The sequence below is a fragment of the Salvia hispanica genome, chromosome 6, assembly GCF_023119035.1.
Source record: "Salvia hispanica cultivar TCC Black 2014 chromosome 6, UniMelb_Shisp_WGS_1.0, whole genome shotgun sequence".
Taxonomy (NCBI): Eukaryota; Viridiplantae; Streptophyta; class Magnoliopsida; order Lamiales; family Lamiaceae; genus Salvia; species Salvia hispanica.
The window spans coordinates 27,524,169-27,540,860 of NC_062970.1; the positions used below are offsets into that span (position 1 = coordinate 27,524,169).

The following is a 16,692-nucleotide window of genomic DNA, read 5'->3' on the forward strand; positions in this document are numbered from 1 at the left end:
GTGATCTCTCCCTCAGCAGTAGAGACATGACTTAATCCATCAGCAGGGCCTAATTTGGCCAACCCGAAATCCGAGAGCTTAGCATTTCACTGCTCATCCAAAAGAATGTTTGAAGACTTGAAATCTCTGAATATAATCTACACGAAAAGCCATCTCTTTATATAAAGTTACGCTGTTGAGGTACGTTGAGGCAAATTTCGACAGAGAGAAAGTAGTTATACTTAAATTTCCATGCCCTCATGAAGATATGCTAGTCCTTTTGCAGCATACTGCGCCACTTTTAGCCTAGTAGCCCACGGAAGAGATACATTTGGTCATGTTCATGTAATTAAGGAAACTTAATAAATTGTTATAATCATTTTTTGTGATGCAAAGTTGGTCTGTGACTGCATTACTTACCCAAATGAATAGCAACTTGTTTCTGTTTGCACTCCCATCAGTAATATTGGTTAAAACACCTTCTATGTTATGCCTGAGCAATCATGCATTCAAAATCATAAAACATTTTTCATAAATAACTAAACATGAATGGAAAAGAAAGAAATAAATGAAGATCAGAATTACTCTCTTGCAGAAGACCACAGAGTAACCTCAAAGCATTCAAAGCAGAACTTGAGAAAATCAGTGCAAAATGGCCTCTTAAAAACTGTGACATGAAAATACAAAATCAAGAAAAAAGAAGATAATATCATAGAAAATATCAAAAGTGAGGAATAATACCGAGAAATTTTCCATAAACGACATCGGGCGAAGGCAGCAAGTGCATGTATATTCTTAAAATTATGTCAATAGATAAAGTACATAATAAATCAATGTCAATAACAAGTATATCTCATATATAGCAAACACAATTATCTGGTTACTATTATGTCAATTTGACTATGTCAACAACGATTCTAATAAGTATACACTATGTCAATAACAAGTATATCTTGTTTAAAGCAAACATAATTATCTTATTACTTTTATATCAATTGTTAAAGTTTATAATGTTAACAACAATTCAAACAAGCATACACTATGTCAACAGTATACCAATACCATCTCTTTCGTTTATAGAAAACACAAGTCTATTATCATAACTATGTCAATAGCTATTGTATGAAATGTCAATAATCTTAAAAATTTAAACAAATCCTTAACTGGAAGCAGATGCATGTTCTCTTTCGTTTTTTCCAGCAGCATTGTTGATTTCCCCCTCTTCCGATTCTACCATCGCTAATCAACAAAAAAAAATCAACAGAAATCGAATTCAGAAGAAAACAAATCCAGATATGTTTTAATACACTAAAATCGAAGCAATATACTTAAAATTTGAATCAATTTCTTAACCTGAAGAATTCGCTTCAACGACCGCCGATTTGGAATGCCTTTTTCTGGCTACAATCGGTGCTTCAGCTTCAACTATTTCTTCGATCCTCAATTTTGGAAATTAATTGATGTAGAAAACTAAACGAAGTCTAAGATTAGGAGATGAATTGCGACGAAGGGAAGAGAAGATGCAGAATTGTAGAAGAAATTTGGGAGGGAACTCAGAGAAATGTTCGAGAGTTTTGCGGCGTGTTTTGAATACAACTGAAACATTTTAGAACTGAAATGACAAAAATACCCCCCTATTGACATAAATCAAATGCTGTTGACATCACGCGAAGATTGTGAATGGGTGGCTGAGATTGCATCTCAATTCTCAATTAGGACCAAAAATCTCAACCTAACATGACCCTATATATATATATATATATATAGGTTTGTGTTAAAATGACAACCCCTCTTAAAATGACAACGTGACAACGCTTATACATCAATATTATAAACGCTACACAACAATATTCAATACGGTAGACAGCAATCTATAGATTGCTTGTATAGTGTGTCGGATATTGCTGCTCAAGAAAAATTATTGTTTAAAGAACAGACACATTGTTGCCCGTCTTTTTCCAGAATTTTTTTTTTTTGCCACGTGGCAGCTTATTATTCGTCCACGTGTACAAATGATTGGCTAGAAATGGTGGTATGTTGTTATTTTAAGGGGTGGTGGCACCCTAACATGCCCCTATATATATATATATAATATAGTCCTATTAACCACAAATCCACCCTTAAAGACCGAACTAGAGACCGAATCTTGACCACAGGATCTTGAATTTGATGGATAAGATTAGATAATAAAAGGTTAATTTTCGCACTTCATTATATACTCAATTTACTTCAATGCAGGGGTATTAATGTAATTTCATAATTAGAGTAAAAATTCAAAAAATTTACTCATGCCTCTCACGCGTTTTCGCCTGTGAGCATCTTCTTCTCTCCTCTCTCAAAACTTCTCTCCAAACCTAGTTCATCTTCATATCTTCATCTTCCATCGATCATCACCGGCAAAATACCACTAAAATCGACCACATTCATCTACGGTTCAGAACTTCTGTCTATCAGTTCAGCATTTAATCGGTAGATTAACCATCTAGATTGAATCCATACATGCAAAATGGTCAATACTCGGAAAACTTCTACCGAAAATTCTGGCCATATTTCTAGTCAAGGTAATACTTTAGCTTGAGGAATTAGGCGCCAAACTCAGCATAGCTACTTTATCTTGAACCATAAGGTCCTTCGCTGACTGAAGTTCAGTCAGCAGCTCGGACAAAGTGTAATCCCGCTTGTTCATCTTGAAATTGAGCTTGAACTGCTGGAAGCTAGGGGAAAGACTCTGAAGGATTATAGTAATCTGGGCCTCGGGATCGATTGTCCCTCCCAAAACCTCAATCTAGTTGAGGTGGCTCATCATCTCGAGGACATGTTGCCTCATTGATGTGCCTTCATCATGTGTCACGCCCGCATTTTCTAAGGATAGAAAACACGGTTGATCGCGACTAGGGGAGGATTAAAGGAGCGGGGAAGAAAGGGGGAAACACACACCTTTGACCAAAATATTTTAATAATTGAAATAACTTAGAAAACAACATAGTATCATTTCAACGAAGTACCAACTCTAAAGAAATAAAGACTAGAAAGTAAACAATTTTAAAAGAGTTTGACTCTCAATGCTAAAAGAATTTTGAGGAAAGGACACATTGCGGAAGCGTTCAAGACACGGAAAATGTCAAGTATGAAGACACGACATATCCAACGATACTAAGCCAAACATAAATAATCCATGAATTCTGCTCAACATCCTCCACGCCCGTCGTCGCTCAATCTGCACATTAAGAAAACAAATATGCAAGGCTGAGTACTTGATGCACTCAGTGGACACATGCCAAATCAGTTTGTCAAGCCATAACGAGTGATCCTGGGGGTTTTAATTGAAAAGAACCCAAGTCACTAAAATATATTTCACAAGTTCGGTTGCAACCGTTTTCCATCCACATTCACCATCACCATATCTGAACATACATGACAAGGAACGTGGCCACGAACCAAGTCACTAGACCGGCCAACTCCAAAGAGATAGCGCACGATCTACTGGGTGTACACTAGTCCGAGCAGGGTTTGCGGCCCTACTGGGACCCGAATTCGATTAAACATACATGGCATAGCCACTTCAGATAGGTTCATTCAAACACAAAACATGGCAGGACAAACAATTTTCACCTCCTTTCACATAAAAATTAGTATTTAGGACATAGTCCTTATTTAAAACGAAAGCCCACCTCAATCGCCTAACTCCTCAATCAACTTTCGATTCCAACCTCAAACGACGTGCACAAGATCACCCTTTTCGAAATAACATGATATGCAAAATTAGACTTTACAAAATAAATTAATTTAAAACAATGCATGCATCCTATGTGCTTGTGCTCAAAATCATTCTTCGCTCATTCGTAGAGAAAACATAATTATAAAGTCCTCGTATTTTTCAGATATAAATACATCACTTAAAAATTTTGCCCAGCAACATTTCCTATCTACGGCTCAAGCTTACAATTAACAAAAAAATAGTCCACTAAAGAATTAAATTAGTCTAACAACAATAGTAATAAATTAAATGAACGAATATATATATATATATATATATATATACTCCTGACCCCATAACACACGTACACATATATACTCCCAACCAAGAGTCTCACATATAGATCTAAATTGGCCCCATTACTAATCTCTTTCCTCAATTTAATTCCAACTAGTCCATAACAAAATAATGACCCAACAAAAAGTATTAAAGTAGCCCAACACTTAAACTAAAGAAAAAGAAACAGTAGCCTAATATACTCCCAACCAACATTACACGTATCTACTCTCCAAAATGCACCGCTATGTCTCTCCTCAAAACAAACTCTTCATCACAAACATGATAATCTAGTTACTTTTATCTCTCTATATCATCTCTCTTTCACGCCTTTCCTCTACAATTCACCCATCAGTACCCCAAGCTTATAGCCCTCTCCCTCTCTCTCACACAATACAGAAACAACACAAAACGACACCCATCTCACTCATTCCAAAAATTGGCGAGGCCTCACACCCCTCCGTCGATGACCAATCGACGCTGTCCGCCGCCACTCCAGGCAGTCAGCTCCTCCGTCGGCAGCGCTGTTTCTCACAACCGGTAAGTCCCTCTCTTCTTTTTTTCCAAGACTAAACTTTTACATTAATTTTTCTCACTTGTTCGATTCATATTATTGGGCTGGCAAGAAATTTTCAGAATTTGAAATTGAAGAGAAACAAGGGGCAGCTTCTAAAGCTTTAAAGATCGAAGCTTTCAAAGGGAGTATCATTCAACAAGTTGCAGCAAATTTTCAAAATAAATTATTTCAGATTCGGCCAGTGAACTAAAGTGAATGTATGAAAGTATGTCATGGAATTGAATGCAGAGACTTTCAAAAATTGTGGATATACCTTCTCGAAGAAGCAAAATTTGCAGATGCAGAAGGTATTGAAAATCTCACTTCTCTCGGTTTCTCCTGCACACTGTGATGTCGAGAATTTGGATTATGGAATCAATATTGTATGGATTTCGTATTCAATGGATTGAGGAGAAAAAAAATATATACCTTTTTCGTGGAAGAGAAGGAACTACGTTGGGATTCTCAGACTTTGGATGGAAGAATGTATGAGGAAGAAATGGCTGCGTTTGTAAAATAAGGAGGAGAAAAGGTTTGATTTTCGGTTGGAGATTTTGAAGGAAAAAATGGAGATACGGGAGAAACCGTACGGTGATAGGATTGGAGAAAATATATTTGACCAAAATTTGACTGAATGACTAGAATGAATAATTAATATTTTGGGCTTCTTAAAATTGGTTCCAACTAAAAAGAAATAAAGAGGCTAAAACAAGATATAAAAGTAATAGGCCCAAATATTTAATTTAGAACATTGATTAAATTGTTGTGTCTTTATTTTAGTACTTTGGTATTATTTCAAGTACTCGTAACTTTTCCCATCGATGACTCTCACGACAATCTCATCGACTATTTTCACCACACAATTAATCAATGACCAAAACAAGCATCCACTATTTCTATTCGCAATTAATCAAAACAAAGACAGTATTTTAATCAAGGTCTATCACTCGCTCTTTCTCAAAACAAAACTCATCGTGAAAAGGTACTAAAAAGACGGGTGTTACAATCTACCCACCTTCACAAAAATTTCGTCCCGAAATTTGTTTAGATTATTCGAACCGTTCCGGGTACTTCTCCTTCATCTTGTCTTCTAGCTCCCACATAGCTTCCTCAACACCATGATTTCTCCACCGAACCTTCACTGAAGCAATAGACGTATTTCTCAACTCTTGCACCTTCCGATCTAGAATAGCTTCAGGCTTCTCTTCATAACTCAAATTTGGATTCAAGATCATCATCTCCTCTTGATGAATTATGTGGCTAGGGTCGAACACATACTTCTTCAATTGTGACACATGGAAGATGTCGTGCACATTCCCAAAGCATGGTGGTAACGCCAATCTATACGCTACGGGACCTACTCTATCAAGAATCTCATACGGTCCAATAAATCGTGATCTCAACTTGTCCTTCACACCGAACCGAGTTATCCCTTTAGACGGAGATACTTTTAGAAAGACTTTATCACCAGTTTCGAACTGTAGATCGGTTCTTCGAACATCAGCATACGATTTCTGTCGATCCTGAGCTTCATTGATCCTCTCACGGATTTGTCGGACAATCTCTATCATTTCTTCCACAGAATCGAGTCCAAGGACTTTTCTCTCACCCACTTGCAAAATGGATATCTACATTTCTTCCCATACAATGCCTCATACGGGGCCATGTTAATAGTCGCCTGATAACTATTGTTGTAAGCGAACTCTATTAGTGGCAATACTTCCTCCCAACCTACCCCTCGATCTAGCACTACGGCTCTTAACATGTCCTCCAAAGTCTGTATCGTCCTCTCTGTTTGTCCATCAGTCTGTGGGTGGAATGCAGTACTGAAATTCAACTTAGTGCCTAACTCTCGCTACAGGCTCATCCAAAATCTAGATGTAAACTTCGAATCACGATCGCATGTGATGGTTACTGGCACTCCATGTAAACGTATGATCTCTCGCACATACATCTTAGACAACTTATTAGCTCCATAGGTATCACGAATCGACACAAAGTGGGAAGATTTGGTGAGACGATCAATAATCACCCAAATAACCGTGTTCCCTCGTTGAGATCTCGGAAATCCTGTCATGAAGTCCATTGCGATGTGCTCCCATTTCCATTCCGGAATCTCAAGTGGTTGCAGTCTTCCATAGGGTTGTTGATGTAGGGCTTTCACTTGTTGACATGCTAGACACCTCTCCACAAATGCCGCAACATGCTTTTCATGCCATTCCACAAAAACTGTCTCTTCAAATCTTGATACATCTTGGTACTCCCCGGATGTGCAGTATACGGTGTTTCATGCGCTTCCCTCATGATTTCATTTCTAAGTCTTTCGTCTTTAGGCACACACAACCTTCCCTTGTAGGTGAGGGCATTATCCGCCTCCTCGTGAAAATTTTCTTGCTCTCCTGCCCTCACTCCCGAACGGATTTTCTCTAGTAAAGTATCGCGTCTTTGAGCCTCGACGATTCTAGCTCTTAGGTCAGGTTCCATCACCAAGGTGGCGATCCTTCCTTGGCACCCTCACGACTTCCAATCGCATCCTGCCAAACTCTCATATCAAGTGCTCTTCATTTGTGATAAAAGTGGCTAATTGAGGTTGAGACTTTCTACTTAGAGCATCAGCCACTACGTTCGCCTTTCCTGGGTGGTAGTTTATGCTACAATCGTAATCCTTCACTAACTTGAGCCATCTACGTTGGCGCATGTTCAAATCCTTCTGTTCGAAAAAGTACTTGAGGCTTTTGAGATCCGTGTATATCTCACTGCGAACTCCATAAAGATGATGTCTCCAAATCTTCAAGGCATGTACTACTGCTGCCAACTCCAAGTCATGCGTCGGGTAGTTCAACTCATGTGGCCTCAACTGCCTTGATGCGTACGCAATCACTTTCCCATTCTGCATAAGTACACATCCCAGTCCAACCTTCGATGCATCAGTATATACTACATAGTTAGTGTCCGGCTCTGGCACAGCGAGAGTCGGTGCGGTGGTCAACTTCTTCTTCAACAACTGGAAACTCGCCTCACATTCCGGTGTCCAATTCACTTTGACTCCCTTCTTCAGTTGTTGAGTCATTGGCCTTGCTATCTTTGAAAATCCCTCGATGAATCTCCGATAATATCCCGCCAGTCGTAAGAAACTCCAAATCTCATTTGGTGTAGTCAGTGACTTCCATTGTTGTACCGCTTCCACCTTTGCAGGATCCACTCGAACTCCATTCGCAGTCACTATGTGTCCATGAAAATTTATTTTCGTAAGCCATAACTCACACTCACTAATCTAAGCATAGAACTTCTCGGCCCTTAACGTCTCCAAAGTGTTTCTCAAGCATTCTTCATGTTCCTCCTCGTTCTTTGAGTAGATAAGTACATCGTCTATGAAAACTAGAACGAACTTGTCCAAGTATAGCTAGGACACACAATTCATAAGAGGTCCATAAACACAGCAGGGGCATTTGTCAGTCCAAAAGGCATCACTATAAAGTCAAAATGGTCATATCTAGTTCGAAAAGCCGTCTTGGGTACAACTTCTTGTCGAACCCTCAATTGAGGGTATACAGATATAAAATCTATTTTCGTAAAGACACTAGCTCCTCGAAGCTAATTAAATAAATCATCTATTGTCGGTAGCGGAAACGTATTATAAAGTGTCATCTCGTTCAGGTCTCGATAATTTAAGCACATTTTCAGCGTTCCGTCATTATTCTTAAGAAATATTATTGGTGCACCCCAAAGTGGCACACTGAATTTGATGAAACCCAGGTCTTACGATTCTTGCAGTTGCATCTTGAGTTCTTCCAACTCCTTAGTCATCATTTTGTATGTTGTCTGAGATATTTAGGGTTGATCATTGCTCCTAGTCAATTGTAAACTACCATTGTCGATTTGTCACGAAAGGTAATCCAACATGAGTTTCCAACATATCATTAAATATTTCTTCCAACATTCCTTCCATTTTCTTCGTATGCGAAAATTCCTATAATAATGTTACTAACTCTCTACTTGGGTTGAGGAGGTGCTGGGGCTACCACGCGTTCTTTCTTTCGATTTCTTTTCCTACTCTACATATCTCGTCTCGAACGTTTCTCTCTTAGTTGATGGTATTTACCTTGTTAGCATCCTCGTATTTTTGCCACGATTGTCGTTTTGTAGCAGTGATATTTAAATACTCCATTCCTCGTGGTTCACTTAGTTTTATTCATCATTCTCGTATCGATCGATCAACTAGTTTCATATAGATCACTACACGGTACAAGACGATTAGGCCTATGTGCCTAAAATTTTCCTTAACATTATTTTCTCCAATATCATTATCTATGCACATAACACGACATTCCATTTATTAGCAGCTCATTACAAGCGGTTCGTAATTGCAATCTATTCCACGTCTCATTCTATTGGTCATGTCTACACTTCTGGTTGGTGTATCATTTCAGCGTATGTCTGTTTATAAAAACTTATTTCCCACGTGTGTCTTCAAGCTTTTGCCTTTCCTTGCGTTGCATCAAGAACTCAGAATATGTATCAAGAACTCAAAATTTAATCAAACAGTCTTAGGTTGGATATGGACCGATTTCAAATTATCACAACATTGTTAAAAGAAAGTGTCTTTAAATTAGAAGAGTTCCAGAATCACTCAACGAAACAAGAATTACAATTTCAACTCGACTTTTGTTTTGAATCTCAACGCTAACTTGTAATAATTGGTTTGGATCATCTCAATAGAGTTTGAGAATTTACTTCCAACAAGAGCTTGAAAGAACACATGATAGGTTATGAATATAGGATGGAATCGAATTAAATCTCAATTCCCATAGTATACTACCCAACATGATAGTCAGTTGTCCGACCAAATTTGAAAGGTCTAGACATCAACGGATTATGATTCAAACATGTCACGACAAAAAAGTGATCAGTTGCATGAGAATTTATAAACATGTGCAGTTGTCACGAAGAAACACTAATCATAGTTCAACGGAAATCATTGTATAGAATAATGATATCACATCAATGGGTACATAAGTTTGTGAAAGACAACCATAGTCATAGGGACTTTTGAGAAAATCAAGTGGATTAAATCTGTTAAGGGAAAGTACAAAATGTAAGCCTTAACTTCGTTTTACAGAAAGAAAAGTTCTAATATGGAAACGATACATGTAGTGGACTGGATCAAAAAGAATTTCACTTCTTATAGAAAGAACATGCCACATACATGGTTACAAAATGCAAAGCTGAATAAAAATTCGAAGAAGAATATTCCATAGAAAACATGTCTTAGAGAAGTGATTATATTGAAGGGCATAACTGCTAGAAATTTTAGGAATGAAGTTCAATGGTGAGTGAAGGCTCACAAAGTCAAAATAATGTTCTTATGAATGAAGAGTCAAAGAAGAGTACAACCAATCAAGGTGTCCGAAGCTATAAGGGCAAATCCCAATTTTCAAGAACTGAAAGTGAGTCATGACTTGATATTGGAAAAAGAAATAACGAATTACTTGCAAGGTGTGAGTCAACCAAGGTCGTAAATAGACAAAGTCTCGCATTAGGCTCTGAAAAAGAATTTCTTAAAATCCAAGTAAGAACTGTTGATTAAAATTGTCCATTGTAGCAAATAAAATGTACTTTCTCGTTCGCCTTTCACGAGCTCAAACATGGTAAGATCGCTCTAGGAAACTCTAGGTTCCACGGCGAGATTTCCTCGAATTATTACAATCAATAACCGTAGTCGATGGCCATATCTTCATAGTGTCCTCGCACATTATAACAATCACTATCATAAAATATTGCAATTATCCCCGCGCTCTCAACATGCTATAACAGTCGTTTACGTCTTATCGCCACTTTTGACATAAAATTGACTTTAACTTGTTAGATCGCAGGTATGATCTATCGTCGTTGTAAGGGTACATAATGCATCTCTTCTCGTCTCGAATCATTTCTCGTTTGAAACTTCCTTTAATTTTGCACCTCTTTTCTTTGATTTTTATTTTTTATTTTTTATTTTATACTACATCTTTTCGTATCCTCCTTGTTCTTATCGTTCAAGAAAAAACGATGGCGAAATTGCAACCACTCATCTAGGATCGAGTTCGAACCTCATATTTTCATTTGTTCATCACTCAGGAAAGTGATATTGCAATCATCAACTTACAACTAAGTTCGATATCGTTCAATCTAACAGACATCTTGGGCATTCTATGTTTGCATACAAAGTCCATAGCATCATACTTCCTTCTATCAACACTTTAATAAAATACCTCACACTTCAACGTTCATAAACCATCACGTAAATCATCATTCACATACCAAATAATTAAACATGCATAAACGTATATCGCTATACATAACCACGTCACACTTCTCATTTACTTCAACATCTCAATTTCCAAAAAGGGAAGAACTAACATGCTTTCTTTAAAAAAATTTCAAACCTCCACAATAATTTATTTTTTTCTCCATAACATAAATATTTTCGTCAATTAAATTCCAACATGAATAACTAGTCAATACCATTACAAAACATTTATCTCAAAATCCTTTCCAAGATTTTTTTCTACACGTCAAACAACATGCAAAGCTTTCAAAAATCATAACCCGTTCTTTTCACATCATACAAAAATATATATATTTTTTCTATATAACTCTTCCTCCGCTTCCTCTTTCAAAATCTTGTTACCTCTTTTAAGGTTGAGCGCGACGGTCGGATGTTGAGCCATTGAAACTTTAAACTTTATTCATTTGTTTATTTATTTATTTTGATCTAGGGATACGAATCTAGATCAAGACGGAAAGAAGACTCTTGGGTCCAGAGCGGAAAGAAAAATTGCTCTGATACCACTTTGTCACGCCCGCATTTTCTAAGGATAGAAAACACGGTTGATCGCGACTAGGGGAGGATTAAAGGAGCGGGGAAGAAAGGGGGAAACACACACCTTTGACCAAAATATTTTAATAATTGAAATAACTTAGAAAACAACATAGTATCATTTCAACGAAGTACCAACTCTAAAGAAATAAAGACTAGAAAGTAAACAATTTTAAAAGAGTTTGACTCTCAATGCTAAAAGAATTTTGAGGAAAGGACACATTGCGGAAGCGTTCAAGACACGGAAAATGTCAAGTATGAAGACACGACATATCCAACGATACTAAGCCAAACATAAATAATCCATGAATTCTGCTCAACATCCTCCACGCCCGTCGTCGCTCAATCTGCACATTAAGAAAACAAATATGCAGGGCTGAGTACTTGATGCACTCAGTGGACACATGCCAAATCAGTTTGTCAAGCCATAACGAGTGATCCTAGGGGTTTTAATTGAAAAGAACCCAAGTCACTAAAATATATTTCACAAGTTCGGTTGCAACCGTTTTCCATCCACATTCACCATCACCATATCTGAACATACATGACAAGGAACGTGGCCACGAACCAAGTCACTAGACCGGCCAACTCCAAAGAGATAGCGCACGATCTACTGGGTGTACACTAGTCCGAGCAGGGTTTGCGGCCTAATGGGACCCGAATTCGATTAAACATACATGGCATAGCCACTTCAGATAGGTTCATTCAAACACAAAACATGGCAGGACAAACAATTTTCACCTCCTTTCACATAAAAATTAGTATTTAGGACATAGTCCTTATTTAAAACGAAAGCCCACCTCAATCGCTTAACTCCTCAATCAACTTTCGATTCCAACCTCAAACGACGTGCACAAGATCACCCTTTTCGAAATAACATGATATGCAAAATTAGACTTTACAAAATAGATTAATTTAAAACAATGCATGCATCCTATGTGCTTGTGCTCAAAATCATTCTTCGCTCATTCGTAGAGAAAACATAATTATAAAGTCCTCGTATTTTTCAGATATAAATACATCACTTAAAAATTTTGCCCAGCAACATTTCCTATCTACGGCTCAAGCTTACAATTAACAAAAAAATAGTCCACTAAAGAATTAAATTAGTCTAACAACAATAGTAATAAATTAAATGAACGAATATATATATATATATATATATATATATATACTCCTGACCCCATAACACACGTACACATATATACTCCCAACCAAGAGTCTCACATATAGATCTAAATTGGCCCCATTACTAATCTCTTTCCTCAATTTAATTCCAACTAGTCCATAACAAAATAATGACCCAACAAAAAGTATTAAAGTAGCCCAACACTTAAACTAAAGAAAAAGAAACAGTAGCCTAATATACTCCCAACCAACATTACACGTATCTACTCTCCAAAATGCACCGCTATGTCTCTCCTCAAAACAAACTCTTCATCACAAACATGATAATCTAGTTACTTTTATCTCTCTATATCATCTCTCTTTCACGCCTTTCCTCTACAATTCACCCATCAGTACCCCAAGCTTATAGCCCTCTCCCTCTCTCTCACACAATACAGAAACAACACAAAACGACACCCATCTCACTCATTCCAAAAATTGGCGAGGCCTCACACCCCTCCGTCGATGACCAATCGACGCTGTCCGCCGCCACTCCAGGCAGTCAGCTCCTCCGTCGGCAGCGCTGTTTCTCACAACCGGTAAGTCCCTCTCTTCTTTTTTTCCAAGACTAAACTTTTACATTAATTTTTCTCACTTGTTCGATTCAAATTATTGGGCAGGCAAGAAATTTTCAGAATTTGAAATTGAAGAGAAACAAGGGGGAGCTTCTAAAGCTTTAAAGATCGAAGCTTTCAAAGGGAGTATCATTCAACAAGTTGCAGCAAATTTTCAAAATAAATTATTTCAGATTCGGCCAGTGAACTAAAGTGAATGTATGAAAGTATGTCATGGAATTGAATGCAGAGACTTTCAAAAATTGTGGATATACCTTCCCGAAGAAGCAAAATTTGCAGATGCAGAAGGTATTGAAAATCTCACTTCTCTCGGTTTCTCCTGTACACTGTGATGTCGAGAATTTGGATTATGGAATCATTATTGTATGGATTTCGTATTCAATGGATTGAGGAGAAAAAAAAATATATACCTTTTTCGTGGAAGAGAAGGAACTACGTTGGGATTCTCAGACTTTGGATGGAAGAATGTATGAGGAAGAAATGGCTGCGTTTGTAAAATAAGGAGGAGAAAAGGTTTGATTTTCGGTTGGAGATTTTGAAGGAAAAAATGGAGATACGGGAGAAACCGTACGGTGATAGGATTGGAGAAAATATATTTGACCAAAATTTGACTGAATGACTAGAATGAATAATTAATATTTTGGGCTTCTTAAAATTGGTTCCAACTAAAAAGAAATAAAGAGGCTAAAACAAGATATAAAAGTAATAGGCCCAAATATTTAATTTAGAACATTGATTAAATTGTTGTGTCTTTATTTTAGTACTTTGGTATTATTTCAAGTACTCGTAACTTTTCCCATCGATGACTCTCACGACAATCTCATCGACTATTTTCACCACACAATTAATCAATGACCAAAACAAGCATCCACTATTTCTATTCGCAATTAATCAAAACAAAGACAGTATTTTAATCAAGGTCTATCACTCGCTCTTTCTCAAAACAAAACTCATCGTGAAAAGGTACTAAAAAGACGGGTGTTACATCATGATACTCCAAAAGACTTGAGACTTAGCCGTTCGATTCTGAGTACCAAAAAGATTTGCAAGATTTTGCATAATCCGGCAGTCGCCATGGCTGAATGCTGATGCTTGAGTACTGAAGACATAGATGCCAACATGTAGCACTTAGCCATCTCATTCGCCTTATGCCACCGTTTATGCGCATTCTGAACTCCCACCGAGGCATTAGCTACGGGAACTGGAGGCTGTGGAGTAGTGAGCACAAACTTGTACTCTTCTGCTGTGAGAATGATATCCAAATTTTGTTTCCATTCTATGTAATTTTGGCCGTCGAGTTTGTTTTCTTTGAGTATTGTAGAAAGAGGATTAAAAGACATCTTGACGGATTTTATTGCACTGCAAACAGAAGAATTTACTATTTGTCATAAACTTATGTAAGGAAATTGAGTAGATTAACCATAAAACTTTTCAAAATCTTACAACAGCAAAATTAATAAATTATACCCTCCAAAAGAGGTTAATACGCATTAAAATTTTGACAATTTTACTGTTACAACACCGACGAATAGTCCAGAGACCACAAGACATGGCATGGCCGCCTAATGTTGCCTAAACACGACCATCAGATTTAGCATTACAGAATTTTATTTCTACAACACACTCCCATGACAATGTTTATGTGCTGATAACAAATTCAAGCTATCTCATAAATTCTTATTGAACCTGAAACTCGCAGTTCCTTAGGATTATTGTCCCCACAAGGTGGGTGGCGATAATAGTGGGAACCACTTTCTAGTTCATTCTATTTATTGTGTGAGAAGTCCTCCCTTATGAACTTACTGTTTCGTAGGATTATTGTCCCCACAAAGTGGGTGGCGATAATATTAGAAACCTAGCTTCACAAAATTTGGCAGTCCAACCGATGGAGACCATATATAAACTTTAAGTTCATAATTATCGCTTAGATATTTGGGTTATGGTTTTTCATTAATTATCCTTTAGCCTTAAGGCAGATTAAGACTAATTTAAATTGACTGGATAATTAAATCTTTTATTATCTTTAGTATCTTAGTTTAGGAATTAATTAATCTAGAATTTAATTCTTATTCATGTCATATTATAAGATATATCTAAAATAAAGTACATTATTCAAATCTTATATTAGACATGAAAAATTAAATTCATATAATATCCATATTCAAAATTAGGAAGAAAATAATTATATTATTTAATGTAATCTTACATATCTATCCTATTAAGGATTCTAGATATATATAATAATCAGGAAACTATTAAATTATTCTTATCTATATCATCTAGGATATAAAATATTTCAGAGATATAGAAAATAATCAAAATATTCCTAAAATCCAGGGAAATCTTCCCAAAATATTTTATTTCATTAAATAAATTATTTTTAATGATATATTTTAATTTAGGAATTAAATAATCATTAAAATATTCTTTCATCGATTTCCTATCGTTTGAGGTTTGCACGAACGATGAATGACGAAAATACGTCGGCGATACGCTCGTTGGAACGGCGAGTTCGCCGACCAGCGTCGCCGGCAGCCCGCGCCTGAAGGCACGCGCTGCTTCCTTTTCCCTTTCTCCCGGCGAGATAACGCCGAGACTCTTCTGTTAGAGTTTGTATACTAGAAATCACGTTTCGAGTGATTGAATACTGTAAAACTGTTATTTTATTTTCCAAGGAATAAAACAGATTATTTTTGTCATAATGTTGTTATGTTTTACATTTAATGGATGTTTATTGCATGTTTAAATGTATAAGTTAACTTAACAATGTCTAAGTCTTTGTTTTAGTAGACCGGTTGTGGGCGGCATCCACTTTAAGGTAACACGGTCAGTCCTAAACAAAGAAAAAGAAGAATTTCACAACTTAGATGGAATTAGACTATCCATCGAGAAAGGTTGCAATATCAGTCCGCATATTTGTAAGCCTTACTGAAATAAGATGACATTGGTGTGGTATAGCACTGAACGGATCTAACAGCAAGACTTGTCCTTAGGCTATCTACTGAAAGGCGAGGTCTTGATAAATATTTGTTTCTTAATAAATTTAGGTTAGCATTGAGCATACGGTATTGATTATGCATTACTTCGACTTATCAAATGGTGCGGGTTTTTCGTAACCCAATAAACCTGATATATTGGGTAGTGGTGATTAATATCTAGCGGTGCTAGGATTGCTATTATTGAATCGTGCGCGAGGAGAGTCTCGTTTGATAATGTCCTCAAGAGGAGCGCGAAACAAGGTTTTATTATTCGGAACCTAGCAAGTTGGAGTTTGATTACTCTATGAATAATAAACAAGCGTTTCATGCTAAGTCCACTTTTGGAATTAATAAGAAATTAATTAATTAAGTTCATAACAGACATTAATTAATTAATGGACATTTTTATCTTAAGCGCGGGAAATGAAAGTTACAACGGAAACCCGGATTACTTATAATTTCGGATTTGGATGGGGAGAGTTCAATATTACTTCTGTAGTGGCTTCTCGTAATATTCCAATTAAGCTTATATTAAATTGTGGGTT

At 36.8% G+C, this 16,692-nt stretch overlaps 5 long non-coding RNA genes across 5 annotated transcripts; 2 read left to right on the forward strand and 3 right to left on the reverse strand.

Annotated features, from left to right (window-relative positions):
• Positions 1–253: 253 nt before the first annotated feature.
• Positions 254–631, reverse strand: LOC125193664. The gene is made up of 3 exons (XR_007171609.1): positions 565–631; positions 400–472; positions 254–285 (listed from the first exon to the last, which is right to left on the reverse strand). It is a non-coding gene; the product is annotated as an uncharacterized LOC125193664 (long non-coding RNA).
• Positions 632–2,917: 2,286 nt separating this feature from the next.
• Positions 2,918–5,166, reverse strand: LOC125193781. Its single transcript, XR_007171628.1, has 4 exons — positions 4,998–5,166; positions 4,843–4,914; positions 3,651–3,714; positions 2,918–3,196 (listed from the first exon to the last, which is right to left on the reverse strand). It is a non-coding gene; the product is annotated as an uncharacterized LOC125193781 (long non-coding RNA).
• On the forward strand, positions 4,257–4,839 carry LOC125193782. The gene is made up of 2 exons (XR_007171629.1): positions 4,257–4,552; positions 4,639–4,839. It is a non-coding gene; the product is annotated as an uncharacterized LOC125193782 (long non-coding RNA).
• Positions 5,167–11,495: 6,329 nt separating the features above from the next.
• On the reverse strand, positions 11,496–13,748 carry LOC125193780. Its single transcript, XR_007171627.1, has 4 exons — positions 13,580–13,748; positions 13,424–13,495; positions 12,228–12,291; positions 11,496–11,774 (listed from the first exon to the last, which is right to left on the reverse strand). It is a non-coding gene; the product is annotated as an uncharacterized LOC125193780 (long non-coding RNA).
• Positions 12,838–13,420, forward strand: LOC125193779. The gene is made up of 2 exons (XR_007171626.1): positions 12,838–13,133; positions 13,215–13,420. It is a non-coding gene; the product is annotated as an uncharacterized LOC125193779 (long non-coding RNA).
• Positions 13,749–16,692: the final 2,944 nt, after the last annotated feature.